At 35.7% G+C, this 24,154-nt stretch overlaps 1 protein-coding gene across 1 annotated transcript in view; it reads right to left on the bottom strand.

Annotated features, from left to right (window-relative positions):
- Window positions 1-24,154, bottom strand: part of LRP1B (LDL receptor related protein 1B) — a 1,721,287-nt gene that overhangs the window by 1,087,034 nt on the left and 610,099 nt on the right. The window lies entirely within an intron of this gene.

Raw genomic sequence — 24,154 nt, 5'->3', positions numbered from 1 at the left:
TCCTATCTATACTTCTTCTGTAGGCACTCCCCAAAGTCCCCATAATGATCCTTAATCTTGCCCAGCTCTCTCAAATCCAAAGTACAGTCATACCAAAATGACTATAATTATGCATTAATCTGACACTGATTATGGCAACAGCTCATTCTATAGTCAGACACATTTAGGCTTTAACTGCATACAGTTGTAGTAATACCCATGGGCCATTAATTTAATCAACTAAGCATTAGGTTTCTCATCTGTAAATGGAACTATCAACTGAGTCTACATTATGGGGTTGTTATGAATGTCAAAAGTTATTGATAGCAAAGCACTGAGCACTGTGAGATGCAGGCTCAGAGTAGGAATTCAAATTCAATATGTGTTAATCATGTAAATAAATGCAGTATCCTGGAGTGATTAACAGACTGGAGCCAGATTCCTGGGTCCAATTCCTAGTCCCATCACTTGCAAACTGAGTAACCTGAGCAACATATATACCCTCTCTGTGCTTCAGCGGGGTGTTGGAAGGATTATATCAAAAGCTCTTAGTATTTTTCGTGGCAATCACTAAGTGTTTGCTATTATCATAGTTAAATTAAGAATGTTCCAAGAAGATGAGTTGTCTTTTGTAAATACTTGTATCACATAACTGTGTTTTTTTTTTCTGTTGCAAGCTCCGAAAGGAAAAAAAAAAACAGCTTAGAAATAATAAAAAGACCTATCTAACATACTATCTAGCATATGCAAAGTTATGAGAATTGCAGAAGAATTAGAAAATGAAGAAAAAGGGAATACAAAAGTACTACACAAAAATAATATAAGCTGGAGTTGCTAAAACTAAGATGTGTTTTTTTGAAATGCCTTATCAAATATTACAGGTATACATGATTTTGTTTGATGGTAAGAAAGTTTTCAACATTTTGTGTTTGAGGATTCAACAGTTTTTATGATGGAGCTTCACTAGCTGAAGCGTTGGCACTAACAGACACCTCTCTATTTTTTCATGTATATTTATACAATTATTGCCATACAAGGCTGTTAGTTTTGTCCAACACCTGCTTCCACACATGTCCAACTCATTTTACTGTAACATATCTCTATAACTTGAGTATCAAAATCTTGAAATATAATAATTTGTTTCCATATACCAATAATTGCAAATACACAAATTAAATCTAATTTATAAGAAGAAAAGTGAAACTCTTTTCTTTGTATTTTAATTCTTACCCGAGGATATGTTTTTATATATTTTAGAGAGAGAAGAAGGGAGAGGGAGAGAAAGGAAGAGGAACATCAATGTGAAAGAGAAATATCATGAGCATGCCCTGACCGGACCAGAGGATCAAACCCACAATCTGGGTATGTGCCCTGACTGGGAACGGAACCTACCACCTTTGGACGATGTTCTAACCTCTGATCCACACTAGCCAGGGCAAAATGTGACACTGTTTTCACTGAGAATTTTTAGCTATTGAAACTTGTATTTATAGGATTAACATAAATCCATTTTATTTATTTATTTTTAAATATATTTTTATTGATTTCAGAGAGGAATGGAGAGGGAGAGAGAGATGGAAACATCAATAATAAGAGAGAATCATTGATCGACTCTGCTGCACACCCCACACTGGGAATCAACCTGGACTTGTGCCCTGACTGGGAAGCAAACCATAACCTCCTGTTTAATAAGTTGATGCTCAACCACTGAGCAATGCTGGCTGGGCAACATAAATCCATTTTTAAAATAAAATTAAACAACATGAGTTTGTTTTGACAAGGTATAAACTTCTATGACCAATATTCACAAAGTACTTCTTAAAATTTATTGGCTGATTCCTAAAAATTTAAAAACATTCATCTTTGCATAAATGTCAAAGTAGTATTTAGGCCAGATATATTGAGATCTTTCAAAACAAAACAAGATAACCACACAAAGAACACTTCATAAACCTGAGAAATTTTAGAGATTTTTATGGTTATAGACCAAAAGTGACTCAATAGTACTTAAAAAAAAATGATACATATGTTGGCATAAATGAAAGTATGATTTTTCGTTTTTTAAGACTGCCAGGTAAGTGATGAGCATGACAGAAGGAATAAAAAGCACATCTGGTCTTCAGAAGTAAGGCTCAGCTACTTACAATTTTTGAGAAAACAAGAACAAATATTGGGATTTCTCAGGGGCAATTTAGATCTATTAAATTGTTCCAGGGCTAAGATTTTGGGAAATAAGAGAAATTTGTTTGAAATTTGTTTTTTGTTTTTTATGGACTAACCACTATAGTCTTCCCCATCTTTGGTATTTTTTAAAGATTTTTTTTTAAATTAATTATATAGAGAGAAGGGGAGAGGGAGAAAGAGAGAAAAAAAATATCAAGGGGATGCCTCCTGCACACCCCCTACTAGGATGGAGCCTGCAACCCCAGCATGTGCCCAGACCAGGAATCAATCTGGCAACCTTTTGGTGCTTGGGATGACACCCAACCAACTGAGCCAAACTAGTCAGGGCTATCTTTAATGTTCTTTCATCTTGGTTTTCATCATCACTGGATAAACCAGTAAGACAGCTGGGCCATGGTTTAATGAATTGTACCTTAAGGAATCCTCCCTAAATCTTCAAATTAAAGCACATAAGGCAATGATGATATTTGTAAGTTACACTGAATAAATAGCAGAAATTAGTTGTAGAGGCTGTCCCAGGTCTTAGGAATTAACCTCAACCAGTGCTAGCATTCTTCAGTTGGAAAACTCTGCTCAAACCAGTATTTTGTTGTTCTTTCTGGAAAATGGAAATAGAGATGGGTTGAGAAACAGTAATGACTGCATCAACTAAAATCTCCCTGAAGCCAGGCAATAGAAGTATTTATTGTACTGTTGGTTTGAGGAACTATCCATTCTTAATTCCCAATTATAGTTTGTGAAGTAAAGACCTGTACTATTCCATGGGGCTCCTTTAGTCCATCCTGTAAATGGAGAGATGATGCAATCTGTTCAATGCTTTTAGCCCTTTACTTGTGTGATATGGAGAACCATGTTATAATGGAGCTTGTATGAATTCCTGAGAATATGCCAATACTGCATTCATTAAATTATCACCTCATGAAGACTTTTAGGCATGCAAAACATTTAAAAATCGGAAATCATAATCTGAACATATTAAGGAGCAGGGTCGGAGGCTCCCTCATACACCTGGAATTACTTCTTTAATTGCTAAATCATGTGGACATGGGGGGATCTAGGAAAGGGACAGGCACCATGTGAGAAATTTCAAACTACTACAAAGAATTCAAAATTTTAACAATACCATAGTCCTAGAGAAAATATCACTTCAATTTTCGGGAATGCCTACTCAGAAAATATTTCTAGTCCCTCAAATCTAATTTTAGGTGGCCTGAGCAAGGTAGCAGAATTTGACATATAGTAATTAATTGAAGAAAGAAAATCTTCATTGGGAAATTTAAAAATTTATCAATAAAGGAGCATAGTGTATATATATATCTCCATCATCCATCTATCTATCATCTATCTATCTATCATCTATCTATCATCTATCTATTAATTTTTGTAAGTCTTACCCAATTAGTGGAATTAGGATTAATTTTTAAACTAAAACATTTTACAAACCAGCCTTCTAGGATAAGGCAAGGGTAATGTGATTCATCTGTATGCTTTTGAATTTTTAAATTACTTTTTTACACAGAGTAAATACCTTACTTTGTTCAGTAAGATGTGATAAAGGTAGACATAAGCTTATCAAATGTCTTTTCTGATTAAAGAAAACTGAGATAATACATTTTGTGAAGGAGTGGCCATTTTTCTTCTTAATGGCAGGTAGAGTAAACGATCTCCACTTGTCACTATATCATTGCATCTTAGCAGAACCAGCATCAATCCTCATCCTCCAAAGTTAACCGTTCTACCTTAACTCTATCACATCCCTCATGTTAAGTTGTATCTTATCCAGATGGGCTGCTTGCTTACACTGTACTTTCCCGTGGCTCTAACTTCTTGGCCTGCAAGCTCATCTACTTTTCTTAACCTTCGCTCAAGAATAAAGTCACTTTTGCTGATTGAACTCTCCTTCAATCAGCATCCCTTCTTTCCTACTTTTTCTTTTTTAACTATTAAACTTCTTTAAAACGTAGACTGGATCTGCTGCATTCCCACTATGCTTCCAACCCTGCTGAGCTTCCCCCAGGCTCTCCATGGTCCCACTAACAGTGAAACCAAAGGTACACAGTGTCCTCAAAACTGACCAGGAATCCTGTCTGTTACACACACTTTCTGCCATTATTTCTCATGCCTCCTATACTCTAGTCACACTATTGTTGTTGTTGTAATTATTTGTACTATTCCATGAACACCCTTGGATGTGTTTCATACATATTCTTTCATAACATTGGTTGTCTCCATCTGGAAAACACAAACATCTAACACTCTGACAGAGAATGGTGTTGAATATACAGGTGTTGAATGATACTCAAGTACATTTTAACTCCTGGTTAATTTCCACTTTCTTTGATACTAGTGACCTGGTGCACAAAATTCATGCACATTAAAAGGGGATTAATTAGAGGAAATAATTTAATATTGCTATTTGCCCTTTCTCTATAATAGAAGTGTCAGAGTTGAAAGAAAATAGTAAAATGTATGTGAAAACCTTCCTCCTGTCAGAGTCTGGGGCTCACCACGGGACTCAGAGTCAAGACCCCGCCCACCCACATGCACCTCAAAATTGCGTGAGACCCAGACCCGGCTGGTCCCCCCACATTGGGCTAGGTCCAGACCCCGCCAGTCCCACCTTTGTCAAGCCCTGCCAGGCAGGGGGCATAGCCTCAGGTCCCCTGGCCTGGCACCAGGATGGGGGGCATGGCCTGAGGTCCCCCAGCCCAGACCGGGGCGGGGTCGTGCCTTGAGGTCTTCCGTCAAGCCCCGCAAGGTGGGGGACACAGCCTGAGATCCCCTGTCAAGCCCTGCTGGGTTGGGGGCATGGCCTGAGGTCCCCTGTCAAGCCCCACCAGCAGGGGGGGCGCAGCCTCAGGTCTCCCATGAAGCCCTGCTGGGCGGGGATGCGGCCTGAGGTCCCCTGGCCTGGTGCCGGGGTGGGGGGCATGGCCTGAAGTCCCCTGTCAAGCCCCACCTGGTGGGGGGCATGGCCTGAGGTCCCCTGGCCTGGCGCTGGGGCGGGGGGAACAGCCTGAGGTCCCCTAGCCCAGCACCAGGATGAGAAGTACACCTTGAGGTCCTGCCGGGCGGGGGGCATAACCTCAGGTTTCCTGGCCTTGTGCCGGGGCGGGGGTCGCGGCCTGACATCCCCTGGCCTGGTGATGGGGCAGGGGGTGAGGCCTGAGGTCCCTTGTCAAGCCCCACAGGTGCGGGGGAGGGCATAGCCTCAGGTCCCTGCTGATTGCCTGTTAAGGCTCCTTATGGGAACTTGGCCTCAGCTGTGGGTGCAGCCATCTTTGTGATGGAGTGATGGTCAATTAGCATATTCTCTCTTTATTAGATAGGATGTTAGAAGTTACCTTTCCCACCATCAATACAATCTCAGAATACATGCTACAAATACTACTTTCACCCAATAACTACTTTCAAAATCATAATTGTTTTCAGTTGCTGACCACCATAAAGCCAAACTCCTCACCTGATTTCATCATCTAATTGAAACTTAATTAGTATTATATACAAATTACTTTCAGTACTTATACTCTACTTCATTCAGTGCCATCTTTCACCTCCTTAAAATAAACCAAAAGTTTCCCATTTGTGAGATTTTCTTTCTTGCAATATCACCATCTGAAAAGTAAACCTTTTCTTTCTTTTTCACCCAGCAAAATCCTCCACAGGAAAGCTCAAACTCTGGGCTCTCCATCAAATTTTCTTTACATAAAACAGATATGACATAGTGTAAACATAATGACATGTAGCACTATCATTGTATTAAAGTTGTATCTGCTATTTATCAGTTGTCTAAACATAAGTAAAGTGCTTAACTTCACTGAGACTCTTTTTTCACATTTGAGAAATGGATGTAGTAATAGAGCTGACCTAACATGATTTTCATAAGGTGCAAATGAAATCACAGTTTCAGAAGCACAATAGAAATGGGAGATTTTTGTAGAGGTTATTGATACCACTTTGATCTATGAACTCATAGAGTCAAGAGGTTGGTGATGGCAGTGGGGGATAGAGATGGAAGAGGGCATAGAGGGGATAAATGGTGATGGAAAAAAATACATAATTGCAAAAATATATATCATATTTTAATTTATTTGCAATATAAACATCTCTGTTTAATGTATGAACTGTGTTGATATACACTGTTTCAGATATATTTCATGAGTCATAGGCCTTTCATTTATTTATTTTTATTTTACTTCCCCTGCTTTACAATATAAAGCAGAAGGTATAAATAAATAGATATTGATTACTAGTTGATATAAAATCAAGTAAAAAATAATTTGGTACATGTAGTTATCACCAAAAAGCATGAAATGCTTTCAAAATTCAAACATTATAAATTATGCAGTTTTGGATTTCATTTGATTATACGTGTGAATTCACAAAGAAGATTGATATTTGAGTATAATTTGAAATTTTATTTAAAACTTAGCTTCTAGAAAAGCTTAGTCCTGGTTTTTAAAAATGCTCAGGAATATAGGCTATTTCTATTGACATAATACCTTATAATACTTAGTTTTTTAATATTGTCTCCTGTGGAAATTTTCTATTTATTCAATTGAAGATCCGATAAATTCTAAGAATTTCTAAAAATTAACTTCAAAATTAACTCTCCTTAGTAAGTTAAAAATATTATTTTAGTATATTATAACTAAGTAATATATTACGATTCTGTTAGCATCATTAACTTGATTGCAAATGCTTGATCTTTTCTATCTTTATGTTTATATCCTTTTTGAAAGAATCATTTCCACATAATCAGATACAGTTTCCTGGAAATATGGACAATCATCTTTTAAAGGAAAAGATAATTATTATGTAACTAAGTATATGGGAATATTGCATTATAATATCTATTATAATTTTCACAGCTGAGAAATCAAAATGGTTACAGCAATGTATGCCTTTTATGAAAACTGTAAAACATATGAAGCACATTAATTACTGCATGTTGTTTGAGAAAATTAGTATACAACTTATAGATACTTAATATCATGTACCTGATTAATATTAAAGATAACATTGGATCACATAATACATTTGCAAAAATAATACAACTTCCCTATACTGTCTTTATTTTATAAGGCCCTGTTCTTATTTTCAAGCACAATTTACTTTTACATGTGAGCTATTTCACCTGACAAACTATTTTAATTAAGTGGAAAAAAGTGAAATAAATTTATAGTATTTCATAGAAAATTAAAATTGGATTTATGAGTTTCAACTTTTAAATAACACAATATTAATTTATATCATTTCTTAATCTCTATGATTATACTTGAGGATACAGGAATATGAATAACAATCTCTAAAGAGACATGTACATTCAATCTAATAGTAACTCACTCAGATGAAATAATTTCTGTGTAAAACGGGTTCTAGTAATGGCTGTGTGTTTACATATTTCAAATGGATGTTGTGAAGCTTCAAGAATGGAGAGAGATTTAAAATTGATTGATTTTGTCCAGCTGCACTACCCTTAAGCCATCTGTGACATCTGTCCTATTTTTCAAGACCCCCAGGAAAGGAGATTTTGCAGTTTTGACAACTTGTCCCAAGGTTTAAAAATCCTTTATCATTAGCCCTTTCTCTTCAGAAGTCTCAGTGTAAGAAAATTTCTTACATTCAACATATAGAGCTTTATTTATGTATTTAATATATGAAAAGCATGCCTGGTCTCCTAAGAAAGATTATGCCATATTAAAGCAATTCTGCTATGACCAAATTCACTATTGTGTCTAATACTATGAGTATAAATAAGTGGATGGTTAGTTAAGAGTCCTTTACTGAAAACTTTCTGGATCATATCAGGAAATATTATGTTAAAATGGAGAGCCATTCATTTATCTCTGTGTGTATTTGTGTATGTTTTCTGCTAACTTTAGAATATATCAAGTGATTTTTTTAATCCACTTAATTGACTATCAGCATCTGAATCCCAACAAATAGAGGTTAAATAATAACATTCTCCTCCACTGAAATCATAAACATTTAGAATGCAGTCAGGACTGGCACATAAAAATTATCATATGTACATAGCAAAAGTATTGTTGTTACTGATTATAGCTTTAGAAATAAAAACTTTATCAGGCCCATGAACTGTCCTGCTTCCTGAACTTCCATTTAAGGGCAAATTGATTAGAAAATAAATAAAATCACTGTTTTATGAGTGACTGCCATTGCAACACTGCCATTCATTAAACCTTGCAAATGGATGAAACTCAGCTTGGGTGATTTAAAAAATAATGTTATTTAGATGTTTTAAATGCACCTTTAACCCTCTCCATGTGTCCATTATATGCTACTTGCTTGCTAGATTACCCTGCTTTCTCTTTGTCTCTTTTTCCACCTGTATACTTTTTTAAACAGTCCTTCTCTTTGCTAGCCAACTTGATGAGTTAGGTGTTAATGTATTTGCATTTAAGTCAGATTCTTACAGAAACAATGTATTAACTATAAATAAAGAAATTTCAGTGACAAGACAAAGGCACTGTTGTTTGAGAGAAAGGGGCACTTCATTGATACCGATGGCACACTTCTTGGTGGCAATTGTGCTAATTTCTAAAGTTGGCTCTCAACTCTCTTTTTAAATAAATAACGATGTATTAAATCAATGAACCAGAAAGAAGATGCCTATTTTTCAATGTGCAGAAATCCCAATGCATTCTCAAGAGGCAAAACACACACACTAGTCATTTCATAAAATTCCTCGGTAAGGAAAAGATTTACCCAATTTGCAGATAAAATAACTAAGGAAGCAGAAGGTGTAATGTTCCATTTGGGACTATCTTTCTTCTGAAATACAGAATAGACTCTAAGTATTTCATCTCTAAAGGCAATGTTTTTTTTCTCTTCTGGGGTTACTTTACTATAACCCAGGGGCAGCTCCTGATTACAGTTTGAAGCTCAGGGCTATGTGGAAAGCATACCCAACTGGAAGCAGATATGACCCCTGGTAGGAAGCACGTTAAAAGACTGGTACCTAACAAAAAAGGACAAGCCAAAATCAGATGATTCACACATCTCCCAGAGAAAAGGGGTTTTACTGCAACAAAGGGGCGATGAGGAAGAACAGCCCACTGGTTCTTCCACATGTCAGGACACTGAGAGTCATCTGATCTTTGATTCCACAAATGTGTTAGAAATTGCTTCTGAGCCAGACTGTGCACATGGAGGCATTGTTGTTGTTGTCTCTCTTAAGAGGGATTTTTTTTTTTTTTTTTTAGAAATCTGTAAAGGAAGGGGATTATTTTTCCAGTCTCTTACCCTACCGGCTAAAATAATAAAAGGTTAGATACAGATCCCAGGATAAGGCCTAAAAACCAAAGGCAGGATAATGTCAGGTGATTAATGAAAGAGGACTTTGGTGGTGTGTTGCCCAACTGATATAAGTCACAGGTCAAAGGAATTCTAAGTATGTAAGTTATTGCCAAAACACTTGAAAAATATTATTTAATTTTCCCTCAAAAAATGATAAGTGACAAAACCAACATTTGACAACTAAGTATGTTGAAACCAAAACTAGCAAACACATGTCTCCGTAGTTCCTGTCCTCAGAACAATGAAGAAGAGCTACTTTGAGGAGATACTTAATGACAAGCTTCATTTGTTTTATTGATTTCAGAGAGGAAAAAAGAGGAAGAGAGAGAGAGAAACATCAATGATGAGAGAGAATCATTGATTGGCTGTCTCCTGCATGCCCTACATTGGGGATCAAGCCTGCAACCCAGACATGCACCCTGACCGGGAATCGAACCATGACCTCCTGGTTCATAGGCCTGTGCTCAACCACTGAGCCAGGCAGGCCTGGTGCTAAGCTTCATTTCTCATGCAATTAATTCTTCACCAAACTTTAGACAAGATGAAAACAACTCCATACAAACTAGAGAACAAGCTCATTTTATTTTGTAGGACTCACTTAAGACAACATTACTGACTGAAAAAATAACAAAAAATATCTGACTTAGAGAGAAGTTTATTCCATGACTCTTGGTCAAGCAACATGGATTAGCTGTGATATGTGTAAACAATGAGTAGAATGATCTTTTCTGATTCCATTGGTGCATTTACCAAAATAAAAGTTAGTTAATAGGAGTTACTACTTTTTTTATGTCATTTGGAAAAACAAAACAAAACCCCTGATATTTGCTTGGAAGGAATGGATACCTGAAAAATGGAGGAGAGAGAAGAGTAAATATATGCCTTGAAGCACTGCATCACATTTTGAAAAAGAATTCTATGTTGTATGTGAAACTAATAAACAATGTTTGAAAAGCCTGATTAGCATACAAATGGTTTCACAGTGAGAGGGGCAGGGTAGTGCAAGTGTAGTTAATCATCTTTCCCTGGAAGGACCATGTTGGGAGACACGGTGATGCTTATATAAATCAATTGGTACTTGAGAGAAAGATAGAATGTTAAACAGCTCAATTGAAAAGCCATAGGTTGGTACACACTTCCTTAAATATAACAGTATTGAATCATCTGTGGAGTATATACATTGTATATTTCAGACCAAAATTAAAATGTTATTGATGAAAAATATTCTTAAATATTTAATTTTTTCATGACACTCAAAATAATGTTAACTCTAAAAATGATTTTATGATGCACTTTTAATGAAAACAAACAGTTTTTTTTTATTGAAATCTATAAAAGCTGCATTGCGTTAATAGGATAACTGTTGATTATTGAGTACTTTTTATGTTCCAGGCTCTAGCATATATAATATTCATTATCTTATTAAATCCTTACAAGAACATTCTGAGTTAGGTATTATAATTGATATTACATAGTTGAGGGAATTGAAGATTGCAGAAGATAAATACCTTCTTCAAGGTCACAGAGTTATAATCTTATTATTTGAATTCAGGTCTCATATCTTAAAAAAGCTACTATACTTTACTATGCTGCTATATCCATTGTGCTACAATCTCAATCATGTGTACCAACGAAACAAACAAGGCAATGAAGCCTAATTATATTTCTCTTTCTGTCTGCTTTATCTCTCCTCTCCTCTCTCTCTCTCTCTCTCTCTCTCTCTCTCTCTCTCTCTCTCTCTCTGAAGTAGATTAGAAAAGGATCTTGAGGAAGAGGGAAGAAAATCTCGTTAGAAGTCAAGGTTATGAAATCATGCTATGCCGATACTTAAACAGCTCTTATGGTCAAGGGGGATACCCAATTTTTTTTTTAACAACATGTGAAATGCACTTTATAGAACACAACTTCTACAATCATTTGTACTTAAAATGGTCTGTTTTCAGCACATTCTCACTGTGCACATGGTTCCCACATGCTTTGCCTTGAAGACAGAATACTTATCCATGGTGTTATCTAGGTTGTCCTCAGTAAATACAAACAAGTTTTCAATGGTATGCATTGCTAAGGTAAAGCCAAAGTCTTCTGATGATCAACCAATGGAACCATAGCACAAGAAGCCCTCCTTAAATCATGTCTCTCACCATGGGTTTATTTCTGCTTTGGTGGGGCATCTTCTAGATCAAGCAGACCCACCGCATGCCAGTTGCTATCTCTTCTTGGTAAAGTGCTGCTACTTCTGCTGCTTGGCAAAGCTTCAGGGCCTGGTTTTCTTGGCAGATTGGAGCCCCGCGTGAAGGATGCCAACATCACAGGTTCAAATACCATATGGTACAATTATCTGCCTTTCTGTTTTTCAGACACAGATTTACAACTTAACATCTGCCACTCATATACCCTCTTCATGCTAGAGCTGACACAGGGCAAGTCAGAATCTTTGAAGCAATTCAAATCCCTAACAGGAAGAATTGATACCACTTATGATTCAATTGCATATTTTAAAAGCCAGAGCCTTAGCCAGGTTTAAGTTTGAGTTCAATGTGCCAGCAATAAACACTCAGCCAGACTCTCCCTGCGAGACTATATGAAAGCACTACAGGGCCTTTAAGTGCGCTCATGCAACTGCTCCAGTTCATTAAACAACACCTCGGCTCTCCTGTTTTAAACAGAGCTGAATTTCTCCAATATATGTGAACAATTAAAACAACCGCTAAATAAACAGTATTTGCTAAATAGTGAATCAGCAAAAGAAGTTTATCTTTCCTCATGGACAACATCTATTGGCAGTAGCTACTCTTCTCAAAATTTTATAAAGCAACTACACTTTTCACAGCATACTACTGGATTTAGATGTTTATGCTGAATAAAAAAGAGAATCGAGAAAAAAGAAAAGAGGTTGATTCTGAAACACACAGACATTAACACACAGAACTGTAACAGTACTAATAATGTCAATGAAATTAATCCACTAAATGATATCTGAATGGTCTGAAAAAGTGATGAACTGGTCATAATTGTTATTTTGATTCTAGGGAGAAATTCCTTATATTGATGGGCAATTCATATATTTACAAAATTGCAATACCCTCTTCAAAATTTTTTGGCTCGGGGAAAAAACTAGAGCAAAAGAGCAACAATAAAAGGAATTTTCTGATTATCCGTGTTGAGGATGATAAAAAGATGGAACAATAAATTAAACTCATATATCAACCAAATGCCCAGATTGGCTATTTTACTGCATCACTTTATTCTGTCTGAGGAACTCCAAGGCTGGTCAGCTTTACAGCAAATTTTGATCTACAGTAAATAACACTGTAGCATAATTTTAGTGAGTCTCACCTCCTCCACCAAATCTTTTTTTGTCAGATATATTTACAAAGAAAACCACTGAGGTGTTCTTGTTGCATCTGCCCTTTCTGACCTTTTACACTCATGGTAATGAACAGAAAAATGGTAAACTGGACTTGAAACAGGAAGGAAGAGGGACGGAAAAGGTCAACAGGAACGTGCAGAATGAAAAATCAGACATCGGGTAACAGAACTGACCCAGTTCTTAATCTCACCCTAAATTCATAACATGGCTTTTGAAATTGGCCTTTCCTACATAACTTTGAACAGGTACATGAAAATGAATTATTCCCAAAAGCACATTTTTAAGGGTAATACTTATTTATTCTGCAAGTACATTTTAAACAATCCTTTCATTAGTTCAATACCTTTACTACATGTAAGTGGATGAAACCCTATTGAAGATGGACCTTTGCAGACTTGTGTGCATGTATGTTCAAGCACACACACATGCACACACACACTAATTTGGTAAAATAGAAAACAATATTCTGCAAGCAAAACTATGTATACAGGGTGGGTCAAAAGTAGATTTACAGTTGTGAGTACATGAAATAGAGTTTATCCTATATAAAGAGAGGTAATATGCAAATTGACCCTCAAGCCCTCACGTCACAAGATGGCCACCCCCATGTCATCACAAGATGGCCATCCCCACATTGTCACAAGATGGCCAGCAGGGGAAGGCAGTTGGGGGTGACCAGGCCTGCAGGGGAGGACAGTTGGGACGATCAGGCCTGCAGGGGAGGGCAGTTGGGGGTGACCAGGAATGCAGGGGAGGGCAGTTGGGGGTGATCGGACTGGCAGGGGAGCAGTTAGGTGTCAATCAGGCTGGCAGGAGAGCAGTTAGGGGGCTATTAGGCTGGCAGGCAGACGAGTGGTTAGGAGCTAGCAGTCCTGGATTGTGAGAGGGATGTCCCAGATTGGAGAGGGTGCAGGCTGGGCTGAGGGACAACCCCCCCCCTCCAGTGCACGAATTTCATGCACTGGGCCTCTAGTTCTTATATGATCATTTATTAATTATTGTATTATTTTCCATATGTACAACTGTACACCTACTTTTGCCCCATCCTGTAGCTGTCAGTTTGGGGAAATAGAAATTCTTTACTGCCGCATTTCCTTTCTTTTTCACCTATGTTCTCCTTATGGTCTTCTCTGATGAAGTTGATTAATAACCACAATTAAGGTAAAATAGCACAGTATTTAAGAAAGAGTAATCTGTAGAAATTTGTTAAGAATGCCTCATTTATATGTAAAGTTGTTATGGAAATGCTGTTTTAATAGAGTATTTTATTTCAAACAATAGATATCTAAAAGCTTCCTAACATATAAATACAATAAAAAATGACCCCAGGATAGTATAACATTTTTATATTTTATGCTGGAGTGCAGGAAGGATTCCATCTTCTTTGATGGTATTCAACATATTTTACCATTTTGCTGCTCTGTTCTCATTTTCATGGATTATGTCTCTCATGAACATTTCCCCACATTTCATACTAAACATTTGGTCAACGTTACATTCAGTGTCCTACTATATATTCTAAGACAATGTTGCCTAAACTTGAATGAACATGTGAATCACCCAGGGATCTACTTAAAGTACAAATTTTGGTTTAGTAGCTCTTGGTCGGAGCTGAAATTCTGCATTTCTTGCAGCTGCCAGGGGATGCCAGTGCTGCTGCTTCACAGACCGCACTGTGGGTAGCAATGTTCTAACATCTTCAAAAACAGATTCGAAATCCAGGGCCCAGGGCCCACGTTCTGAAAATGCCTCCACTGCAATGGAGCCTAAAAATGGAGCACGTTTTGTTTAACCACAAATTAAACAAAAGGTCACTTACGAGAGGCCAGAAGCACATCACTTTAAACACTTATTAATATTAATATACTGACATATTCTAGAAATGGTCATCTGCAGCAAATTCTCATGAATGATTTTGTCTTTGGGACAGCATATGCATTCACACCCTAATGAAAATCTTCCAAAGGTTACCCAGGGATCTTAAGTAGTCAAAGAAAAAAAAAGATAAAAATGAGTCATGAGTTACAGAAAAGAATATCAGGTCTGAAATGTGAGAAATTATGCAAAAAGTTCATGGTTCCTGTTATTTGTTTTTAGAAACTGAGAATGGATAGTGTGAAAGTACAAATGAAGAACCGATCATATGATGTCAGACCTGACAGCCCGGTTAATATTATATTAGTCACTTCTCAATTGACTGCGTATGATAAGTCAAGGATGAGCAGCCTTGAGTCCCCACTCCAGACTGAGAAATACTAAGGCAGAAGACCCGCTTCCATTTTATTTGCAAGTTCTATGTTTACTATACATATATATGAATATATTTATGCTCTTAGCCATATATTAGTAAGAAGTGAGGGCAGGGGATGGGTCCAGGAGAAAGAAATCAGGAGATGATATAAGCACTGAGGGATGATTTGTTTACTCACACTGCTCTTTACTTTTACCTAAGCCCGAAGTACCAAAAAAAATGCTTAAAGACAGTTCTGGCAAGTCCTCAAAAAATGAAGAATAGAGCTATCATATGACCGAGCTACCATATGACCGAGCAATTACTCTCCTGGGTACATACCCAAAAAACTCGAAATCATATATTTGCAAAGATATATGCACCCCTATGCTCACTGCAGCATTATTCACGGTGACCAAGGAATGGAAACAATGCAAGTGTCCTGCAATAGAGGACTGGATAAAGAAGATGTGGCACATATACACAATGGAATACTAATCAGCCATAAGAAAGGCTGAAATATTGACATTTGCAACAACATGGATGGGTCTTGAGAATATTATGCTAAGTGAAATAAGTTAGTCAGAAAAAGCTAATAACCATATGATTTCTCTAATATGTGGGCTATAAAACTGAAACTTGTGAACACAAACAGCAGTGTGGTGGTTGCCAGAGGGAAGGGGGTAGGGAGAAAAGAGGGTCCTAATAGTATATGGTGATGGGAGAAGATTTGACTTTGGTGATGTCACAGGGTGTATTATTACAGATCTTGTAACATAGAAACCCACACCTGCGAGTCTACTTAACAAACTGCAAACTGCAAAACATTTAAGAAAGAAAAAGTTCATTAACTGTTTGATTTGGCAATGCATATTGTAAGTTATTCTATCTATAAGGTATTCAACTTAAATCATAACTTTATAAAAATAATAAACTATAAATTAATTTTAGGAGGTAAATTCATTCTGAATCTTTTAAGAAATGACTCTAAAAGTAAAAATAACCTAATGCAGTAGTACAACAAAATGTAGAATTACTCAAAGATTGTTATTATATAGGATGACTTTTCAAAAGTATACCTCTAAGTGCTTGAAATTTTTGGTTTGACATATCAAAATAGGAACATTTGAATGTCTCATAATCAGACAAACCTCTATGACATTAGTGTTTGATGCTAAAATACTATGAAGTGCATAAAACTAAGGGCATAATTTATGACCCTAATAAACATAACCATTAAATGGCTTACATTGCTGAAAAGGAATAGTAGTATAACATGTGATTCTTTTTTGTTTTTTAATAGGGAGATATTTGTTAGTCTGAAATTAATGCCTTCATCTATAGCACTTTAACAACTTGTTCTTTGTATAAAGTTCTACTGAGGAATAAATGTCCCAGGTGTTTAAAAGCTTTTATTCAGTTGGGTAAGATTCTGAGTAATATAGTTTCATAGGCTACAATTCTGGACCTTTTTTCTTCAAGACATTTTTTGATGTGAGCTTTAGGTCACTGTCATTCTGAAATATAAATCCTCTTGCAAGTTTCCTACATGGTAAAATAACTTTTCACAATGGTATCCCTTTATATCTTTCACTATCTATTATGGCATCAGTGAAACTGCTGAGAAAATAAATTTTACCAAAGATTCAGTCCCTCAAAACAAGTCAAATTCATGTTCCTCACCCCCATGCGTGACCCTGCAGAAGAGCGGCTTCCTGGCTGGCTCTTTGAACAACTACATAATGGCTCATATATTTTTTAGTCATCCCAGGGAAAGCATGGTGGAGAGAAACAATATCTCCAAACCACTCCAAAGTTAACCAGTCCCCACAGGTATGTGGCTAATGATTGCTACAGACATTCTGAGTGATGCCTGACTTTGAATAGGAAAGACTGTGTGTGCTTTTGCTGTAAATATCCCTCAAATTTAATTATAGCTTCTACAGAGTTGGCCTTGGCTTAGATAAGCAAATACCAACCCCCGACCTGTGTCATGCAGGCTCTCACTTCCTCAGGACCTGAGCAAAGCAGCCATAGGTTCCCTTGTCAGCAATGTCTCCTTACACGGCTTTCTGTCTCTACTCTGTCTCAACTCTGCTCTGAGAAATGAGAGATGATATTTTGTTAGTTCAGACAGATGCCCTCCTTTGATGATGATGTAGCTAACCTTTAATGGAACACTCCCCGTATATCAGGCACTGTTCTAAAGCCCTTTGGAATCTCTTATCAGATGTATCCACAATACCCAAAATTTGTAAAGGACTTATAAAACTCGACACCAAATCTCAAACAATGCAATTAAGAAATAAGCAAAGGACCTGAACAGACACCTCTCCAAAGAGGACAAACATGGCCATTAGACATATGAAAAGATGTTTGGCATCACTAATCATCAGAGAAATGTAAAGTAAAGCCACAATATCACCTCACCCCTGTCAGAATGGCTATCCTCAATAAATCAACAAACGATAAATTCTGGTGGAGGTGTGGTTAAAGGGGAACCCTCATGCACTGTTGGAGGGTATGCAGATTATTAACGCAGCCATTTTGAAAAGCAGAATGGAGTTAGCTCAAAAAATTAAAAAGGGAACTGCCTTATGACCCAAGATTCCACTTCCTGGAATTTATCTGAAGAAACCCAAAACACTAATTTTTAAAAAATAAATCTTTATTGCCCTAACCGGTTTGGCTCAATGGATAGAGTGTTGGCCTGTAGACTGAAGGGTCCCAGGTTCGATTCCAGTCAAGGGCATGTACCTTAGTTGCAGGCACATCCCCAGTGGGGAGTGTGCAGGAGGCAGCTGATCGATGTTTCTCTCTCATCGATGTTTCTAACTCTCTATCCCTCTCCCTTCCTCTCTGTAAAAAAAAAATATATATATATATATATATATATTTAAAAAAATAAATAAATAAAAATAAATCTTATTGTTGAAAAAAAAAAATAAAGCCCTTTGGAATCAACTCAGCCTTGTGAGCATTCTTATGGGGCATACTTACTATTCCCATTTTAAAGGTCAGGAACAGAGACCCAGGAGTTACATATCTTATACAAAGTCACACCTATTATTTTGTGAAATCAGAATTCAAACTCAGACATTTCGGCTTTAGGGCCCACACAGTTACCCATTATGAGCTCCTGCCTATTTACCTAATTTAGCAGAGTAGACTCTGCCATTTTGTGTAATACTTACGCCACTTATTTGTTCACATTGCCCTATTGTGGTTCTTTTGACTTTGTATCCTTTGTATTATCTCTTAAACCCTACTTGAATTTTTCCCGCTTTCTTCTCCTCATTGGAAGGTTCTTTTTTTCTTCCAGTTTTATTGAGATAGACTTGACAAAAAACACTGTACTAGTTTAACTTGTACAATAGAACAATTTACACATGTGTGTATATACAAATATAACAAATTAATTACTACAGGTTAGTTAACATCAGTCACATTGTACATTTACACATTTTCTTGTTATGAGAACTTTTAAGACTTACTCTCTTAGCAACTTTCAAGTATACAATACAGTATCATTAACTATAGTGACTATGCTGTACCTGACATCTCCAGGATCAACTCATCTTATTACTTTTCACCATTTTCATCCATTTCCCCCACCCCTGATCTCCACTTCTGACAACCACCAAGCTGTTCTCTGGATCTATGAGTTTATTTTTTTAGATTCCACATGTAAGTGAGATCATATAGTATTTATTCTTCTGGGCCTGACTTAGCATAATGCCCTCAAAGTCCATCCTTGTTTGCACAAATGGAAGGTTCTGAAAGGTTTGGAGTTGGTCTCTGTGCAACATATCATGATAATCATTAATTTAAATGAGGATTCAGATGTCACATTTTTTTTTAAAAATTCACAAATGAATAAAGCTTGGGAAAATAGCTGATATTTGGGATATTAAAATAAGTTGTATTTAAACTATAATGATTGGTCAGAAAAAATAAATAATAATATAAAGTTCTGATTTGAAATAAAAAAATAAAATATGAAAAAATATTTTAGCACTCTCCATTAGTCTGTCTTATTAGATGTACATTTTTATATAATTTTGGTTTTCCTATTACTAAAAGAGCTAAAGCTATAGATATAAAGCCACCCCTTTCTTCAGAACACCTTTAAAGTACTAGGTAACATATTAGAAAATGTCAAAAATATTTTATTTTTATTTCATAAAAGGTAAATAAAGTGAATGCAATCTTGGAATTATGCTTTTAAGTCAATGGTTGAAAAATTGAGAACAATTTTCCTGAAGAAGAGAAGCCGGAGAAGGCAGAATATTGTCAGGAAGGTTATTATTATATGAATGCTTCACAATGAAAGAGGGTTTAGGTCAGTGATTCCTCCAGAATTTCTAAAGAAAGTACTTTTCGATCCATATAAGAAGAGACTTGTGAACAACTACAGCTATATAACAAGGGCATAAGTAGTCTCCTGAGGGAAGGAACTTATTTTTCTAGACAAATTCCAGCAGAGGAGATGTCATCCTTAAAGATGGTCTATTGCTTTATAGATGAGGGAGATGATTATTACAGTTCCTACCAGCAATAGGATTCTGAGAGCCTCCATTTTCTTCATGTACCCTTCAGTTTTTACACTGTTTGCCCTTTGCCATTATTTCTCATTTCTTACTATGGAAACTAGTGTAATCATTTTAGATCACCCTTGTTGTCAAATGCTTATTAATACATCCCCTAAGCATAATATGGCTTCTCACAAAGTTGGCCAATAATGATAATAATTCATTTTGCTACCTTTCTTTTTCCATAGAAAAATATTCCTTTCTCATTCAAGAAAATTCCATTTAATTTGACATTGGTGAAATGTGGGGAGTTCCTAAATTTTATATTTTCTATATTTTATTTATTTATATATGAACTGATCAATTCAAGGTAGAAAATAGGTGCATATGGTATGACTCAATATCAATAACATATTATTTTCGTGTATTCTGAGTACATGAGAGGTACAATCATAATACATTACATGAAAAAATGCAATGGTCTGTAAATAGCTTCCAGTGTCCAATCAAGCAGTTGTCATTAATTCTGCCTTATATTTAAAGTGCTACAGTACAATTAATTCTTTTTAGACTTGGAAGTTAATGAGCCATGCAAATTAAATTGGAGGAAGGAAGTTACAACTTTTTGATATTGTTGTTGAGGTTGTAGTTCTGGTAACTTGAAAATATTTTCTGCAAAGTTAGCTTTGAAATCAGCTGCTATACACAAATGAAGCTATGCACTATAGTTAGTAATTATATGGGATGCATTCATGATGTAGCCATGACAAAGATCTAAAAGAAATAAGCATTGTACAGGGTGACATAATCAGTTACCATTTTTAAAGGTTTTAGCTGTACCTGAAACTTACATATTCTATGATTCGTGATCTGGTAGAAATAGCTATAGCTTGGCACTGGCAATCTGCAATTGAATCTAAGAAAGTCATTTAAGCAACCTAGTCTCATTTTACTATCTGTTAAATGTTGGTGAATTGGGGGTAGAGACAGGCACCAGTCTATTTTCATAGTCTAACTTTATGATGATTAAATGTAATAACAGATATAAAATACTTGTTAATATCCAAATATTCCCAAAATGTAAGATTTAATTATACTAGTCAAGTAGCAGATCTTCCCAGGTGAGATATTGATTTTGAAATAGTCCATATCTTTACAGAAAATATATCAATTTTGTTTTCCCCAAAATATTCTGTACAAATCAATTTATTTATAAAGTAATAGAAAGTGGGAACATATTTTAGTATCTGTTTAGCTCAATAGACTCTGACATACATAAGCCTTGATTCTCCCTAAGAGAAAGACAAATAGTTTTGTCATATTTGACAAAATCAAGCTAATATTCTGGTTACCTTGAGCTAATTGGGGGATGCCCCCAAATTTTAGGTGCCTGCATTTTCATTAATATTTATAGTTTAACCTCTATTTTTTATCAACATACTCCAGAATGCATGAGACCTAAAAAATATTATTTGATTTAAAACAATATGTTACTCTCATGGGAATATGAAAATAGGTAAGATAGATTATATAAATATCTAAAACATCACTATTATCACTATCAAGAAAAAATTAGCTCATGAGGAATATTTTACCAACATTACTAAAAATACAATGGTTATAAAATTTCAAAGCTTATTTTTATGTTCAAATTAATTTAAAAGTCAATTTTTAAACTTTAAGTGTATTCTCTATCTTATTGGTAATAGCATAAGAGAGATGGACCTCATCCATGATTTGCTTAAACCCCAATATTTAAATGCATATAAGTAGAATAGCAATTATGGCTTTAACCTCAAAGAGAAAAAAGTATTTTACTTTACTATACATAATTTTTCTCTGGTCTGGAAATCTGGATAAAACAACTGATAAAGTTTTCTTTAACGACTTCTTCCAATACTTGGTGACATAAATTCCAAACTCAGGTATTGATTGCCAAGTTTGATTTTAAATCTGCTACATTATTGATAGTTAAAATAATAATAATAATGCAATTATTTTCTCATGAAAAGTCTACCTGTACATTAAATGCAGTAATCGCACACAGCATTCTATCCTCTCCATGTATATGATTTGCATTGTGCCAGGGAGACCCCCTCTCTCTCCCTAACCCCTTGCCATACTTACAAATGAGATTTTTACTCCATACCTTTTTAAAAAATATATATTTTATTGATTTTTTACAGAGAGGAAGGGAGAAGGATAGAGAGTTAGAAACATTGATGAGAGAGAAACACCAATCAGCTATCTCCCACACACCTCCTACTGGGGATGACCTGCAACCAAGGTGAATGCCCTTGACCAGAATCGATCCTGGGACCTTTCAGTGCACAGGCCGATGCTCTATCCACTGAGCCAAACCAGTTAGGGCACTCCATACCTTTTTAAATATAACATCTTAGAACTCTTATCACAATATGAATGACTTCTCTCATTTGCTTTTATTCCTCCAAATAACACACAGAATAGGAGTATTGGACATGTAAAAGGAAGAAAAGACAGAGAGAATGCTTAAGGCAAACTTTGCCATGTTGAGTTTTGAAAAGAGAGAAAACGAATAAGCAAAATATAGTGCTTCTAAATATATTTAGGCTTTCAGGCACATCCTCACACTAAGCATTTTATTTAATGTGTACTTAGGAACCAATTAGAATTTTTAAAATCAGGTCATTAGCTGCAAAAGCCACATTGGAAATAATTTAGGCTATTAGATTTCTGCCAACTCCAAATAGTATCTAGTAATTTAATAATGATCCTGGTGACTGGCATGTCCAAAGGAAGGATACTGTATGTTAAATAATTTCTGCTTGCTGGCAAACGCATATTCATTGTGGACAATTTCCCAGGGGTCTCATATTAATTAAGCCTGCTTTGGAAAAGTAATTGGCTTATTTACAGTGCTGTGGCATTTAAAGACTGAAAGTTTCTAAGGGCAGGGGCAATGCTTAATCATTTTGGATCACTGTGGTAGCACAGGATGTAAACTACTTAACAACCACTAAATATTAACACAGAAATTCAGTAAGTTATTATTTAGAATCTAATTGATTTACAACTATGGCTAGTAGTTAGATCCCAATAAAAGTAAGGGATAAATTTACTGTGTGAAAAATGACTCCATAAAACACATATCTAAACACTAACTGATGACATCACTTACGTTTATAAATAACTCATAGGTGATCATTTGGAAAGAGGAATTCCAACCAGGGGACAAACATGTAAGTCAAAGTTAGTAATCAAGCTAACTGTTTACACCTTGTCTGCAAAACAATGTATCAATAGGTGGGAGGTGGTTGTGAACCTGCAAATTGGGTGCCCATAGATCAATAATCTGTTCATACTGTTTTCAACAATGGATCAATAATACTCTGGAACGCATAACATTTACTTTCCATCATGAAGGTGGATGCCTCAGACTTATCAATCCAATATGGCAACTCCTAGGTACATGTAGCTATTTAAAATAAATTAATTAAAATGAAATAAAATTAAAGATTTAGTTCTTCAATCTCAATAGCCAAATTTCAATTCATCAATAGCCAAATATGGTTAATGGCTAATACATTGGACAGGGCTGACACAGAATGTTTTCCTCATCACACAGCTTTATTGGACAATGATGCATTAGATCAAAAGTTTAAAATTATTTGTGACACAATCTTCTATAATAGAATCATTATTGTCATGCTTAAGAATAAAATCCTGTCTCTTTCTTACTCTCACTCTCCTCCAATAATAACATAAATAAACTCACTATTATTATACTAATGCAGTATAACAAACAATGCCTCTCAGAGTCTTTAAAAGCTCTAGTTGCTATCACATATTATTTTAGTTTCATTTAAGCACTACCTTTGAACCCTTTAACCACTCTTATATACTCATAGGAACTGTTTGTTTTTTTCTATCCTGATCTTATATTAACCCTCTTATTTCTTATGGTGAGAAACATATTTTAGTATCTGTTCAGCTCAAATATACTTCTGACATACATTGCTACAATAGTACATACTTGTTTGTTCCAGTATGCAATAAAAATACATTATACAGATTGATTAAAGTTGATCCCATACCATGGAATGTTTATAGTGAGAGTGTGAATTGAAATCTACTGATTAAAAATATTACAGTAGGCTTCAGAACTTTATAACAAGAGCCATTGCAATTATTCAACACATATTCTTCATTTTAATTAATATTCTGTCCTCACCAAGCAATATTGTAATTATATCTTAGTTTTTTAGTTATAAAATAAGTTTTGTAAGTGGAAAATATGTGCTAATCAGCTAATTTAGTCTATATTTCTCTTTTGAGAATTACTAACATTCTGCTTTGTAGAGCAATTTCTTTCAAGGTTGTTATGTGGGTTAAATCTCTGAATGTTCTAACAGTATCAGTGTTGTGCTCTGATGAAGCCTTGTCTGAGCATCCTTTGTATGACTCTGTTTAACTGCAGTTCATAGAGCACACTTGTGGTTGCTAAGACTCAGGTCACCTTTTCAAGGACTATCTATAATAATAAAAGCGTAATATGCT

The sequence above is a fragment of the Cnephaeus nilssonii genome (assembly GCF_951640355.1).
Source record: "Cnephaeus nilssonii genome assembly, chromosome: 10".
Lineage (NCBI taxonomy): Eukaryota > Metazoa > Chordata > Mammalia > Chiroptera > Vespertilionidae > Cnephaeus > Cnephaeus nilssonii.
This window is presented reverse-complemented; position numbering and strand designations above follow the sequence as displayed.